General features: G+C 47.1%; 1 non-coding gene across 1 annotated transcript; it reads left to right on the forward strand.

The window, feature by feature from the left end:
• Positions 1-71: 71 nt before the first annotated feature.
• Positions 72-178, forward strand: LOC129658249 (U6 spliceosomal RNA). Its single transcript, XR_008717342.1, has one exon. It is a non-coding gene; the product is annotated as a U6 spliceosomal RNA (small nuclear RNA).
• Positions 179-3,298: the final 3,120 nt, after the last annotated feature.

Genomic DNA, 3,298 nt, shown 5'->3' on the forward strand with positions numbered 1-3,298 from the left:
AGGTAGAATGTATACACATAAGTAGTGTAAAAATATTTCCACTTTTCTGCATGTTTAAAAATGTTTATAGGGTGCTTGTTTCGGCAGCACACATACTAAAACTGGAACGATACAGAGAAGATTAACATGGTCCCCGTGCAAGGATGACATGCAAATTCATGAAGCATTTAAAAAATGTTTATAGGGAATTCTCTGGTGGTCCAGTGCTTAGGACTCCAAGCTGAAGGGGGCATGCGTTTGACCCCTGGTTTACTGAGTGTGCACACGCGCACACACGTGAAGAACTAAGATCCTGCACAGCCAAAAACAAACAAAAAAATAATAAAAATTAAAATGTTTATAGTAAAAGTATAGACAAATGGAAAACATGTATATATAATGTAAAATACCCTACACACATAAAATATTATAAATAAATATAAAATACTTGGCCATGGCAAAAAAAAAAGCAGTCATGATCTCTAATCTGCCATTTAAAAACTCATTCCATGCCCTGGCCTGATGTATAAAATAAAATTTATTCCACTTAATACCAATATGTATACATTTTTACAGTAAAAATATCAATGAGTTTGATCACAGAGTACTGCCCAAGTCCCATTGGAGTATCTGCATCTTACTTTCTAAAAATATAAATTTTTATATTCTGAACTACATCTGGCCCCAGGGACTCAATAAGGAATGTGAACATATATTAGCACATAGATTGTAACTTTGGACAAGATACTGTGTGGCCTCTAGGTGGGCCCATCTAAATCAGTCAGTTCTACCTTGTAAGACAACAGTATGCAGATCAAGTTTGCTGAAGGAAAGCAGTTTAGAAGTTTATGGGTAAGCACAGGCTGTGCTTTATAGTGCTCAGTGATGATAGCCTTCTGTATTAGGATTGGAATGAAGATAGAAAAGTATGTTCCCCTAAAGGGACAGATTATAGACTTTATATGCACACACCCTATCCACCCTTTTGCTAGTGGTGAAGAACTCACCTGCCAATGCAGGAGACATAAGAGATTCAGGTTCGATCCCTGGATCAGGAAGATCCCCTGGAGAAGGGCATGGCAACACACTCCAGGATTCTTGCCTGGAGATTCCCCAAGGACAGAAGAGCCTGGTGGGCTACAGTTCACAGGGTTGCAAAGAGTTGGATACGACTAAAGTGACTTAGCACACACAAAGTAATATAAAACCCTACAATCCAAAACCAGAATCAAACAGATATCATCTCGGACCTGTAAATGGAATCCATTAAAAAAAAAAAAAAAAAAAACAAACTCCTGACTGAACCGGTATTTTGCCTTTTTCATTGGACCATAAAAGGGAGACCTGAGACCTTCTCCAGGTTTTCTGAAATTTCCATTTCTCAGATCCTTGTTGGGAGTGATAGGAAGGCATTGTGGGTAGAGTTAGATCCATATCCCATACAGAGTCCATACCTACTGGGGGAGACTCAGCAGGACCAATGAGCAACTAAGGCCTGCCCTGGGAGTCCCTGAGATGACTCTGCCTCCTGCCCAGGGCCAGAGATAGAGCTGAGCTCAGTGAACGCATGCCAGCAGATCCCTATCACTGGTGGACTCTGCTGCAGAAGTTGCTCCCAGGAGAGGTGCTGCTTGCTCACTGTCTCCAAGGGCTGGATTTTAAGACCAGCACCCACTGGCAAAATCGTTCTCTCTCCAATAATAAGAACAGGCCCACTAGATTTGATTTCTAGTGCCCACTCTCAAGCAATATGTGTCAGCCCTTGGACTAAAATGACCAGCATTTGAGACTGTGGAGTAATGACCTCAGACTCCCAAGGTTCCAGATGAGTCCAATCAAAGCTTCCCATTCATCTCCCAACACCAGAGGCTTCCAGTGGAGCTCTAATGGTTAACATATACTCCTCATGTGCCAGGTACTGTTCTATGTGTTATATATATTTCAGCTCACTTTACTCTAACAGACAGAGACCATTATTCCCATTTTACACACAGCAGACAAAGGCAGGGAAAAAGCAAGGGGCAAAACAAGACACTGGTCTCAGGCAGTTGGACGCAGGAGTTAGTGTAAGTGACCAACTAACTTTTCAGCCCCAGAGAGCCTGGCTCTGGTTTCCTGGAAGCAGTACTCCTGAGTTTTTCCCCCTTATGGCCAGAAAAGGAAACCACCCTAGTTTCAGTGGGGCACTTCCACTATTTGCTGGCAGCTGAGCAACAAATTAACTTGCTAAGCCTTTTCCTCAGCTGTAAAACCAGGGCCATTTGACAGAGGGAAAGGGCCTGGGTATTGGAATAAAACCCAAGTTTGATCCCAGCTCAGCAATTCTAAGGAATCCTATGTCCGCTAACCTCTCTAACCTCCCCTGGAAAGGGAGCTTGCTCTTTCCCCAAGGAAGTGAAAGTGTTAGTCGCTCAGTTGTGACCAACTTTTTGCAGCCCCAATGGACTGTAGCCTGCCAGGCTTCTCTGGCCATGGGATTCTCCAGGGAAGAATACTGGAATGGGTTGCCATTTCCTCCTCCAGGGGATCTTCCCCACCAAGAAGGAACCCAGGTCTCCTGCACTGCGGTCAGATTCTCTATGGTCTGAGCCACCAGGGATGCCCTTCTGGGGGAAACGTTTGCTCCACATATAATTGGGCTGTTACTTCCATCAGCGTCATGATGGGGTCTCCCTGGGACAGGTCTTCTCAAAGCCAGGATGGAAAAACATGTGGCCACACCTGGAATACAGGGCAGAGCAAAAGAAATAAGGGTCAAGTTTTGCCCAAGCCCGGACAGGCAAGTGGGAGGTTCTGGTGGTGAGCAGCCCTGCGTTTTTCTCAGCCTTTCGCAGATCCAAGGCTCCAGCTGGCCAAGTGTCTGTCCAAGCTACCAGGACAGAAGGCATCTCTGAGCCTGATAAGACCAAACAATCCTGGCTTTGTTTTGGAAGGATTTGTCCCTGAGTTTCCAGTTGGCTTCTACTTAAGTCTCAACGTCACTGACCTTTTCGGTCTCGGAGTAGCTAAACTAGACGATTCAGGTTCTTGGGGAGGAGAAACCCGGGGAAAACGAGGAGCCCCGCTAGGCCTCCCTGGCTGCGATCCTGGGGCCGGTGATAAGGCGGGGCGGGCGCGCGGCAGCACGGCCGGGGCTCAGGGCGCAAGGGCCGCCTGCCTACCGGGCGCTGGGGCATTCGCCGCGGATCCGGCGCGGGGGGGCGCCGTCTGAGATCTCGCCCCCAAGCACGGCCGCCTCTTTCCTCGGCATAGCCGGCTGGGTCACGATGGGCTCATTAAGCCGGCAGGTAGGCAGTGCCCCGGCGGCGGCAGCAGGCGG

Source organism: Bubalus kerabau, chromosome 7 (genome assembly GCF_029407905.1).
Source record: "Bubalus kerabau isolate K-KA32 ecotype Philippines breed swamp buffalo chromosome 7, PCC_UOA_SB_1v2, whole genome shotgun sequence".
Taxonomy (NCBI): Eukaryota; Metazoa; Chordata; class Mammalia; order Artiodactyla; family Bovidae; genus Bubalus; species Bubalus kerabau.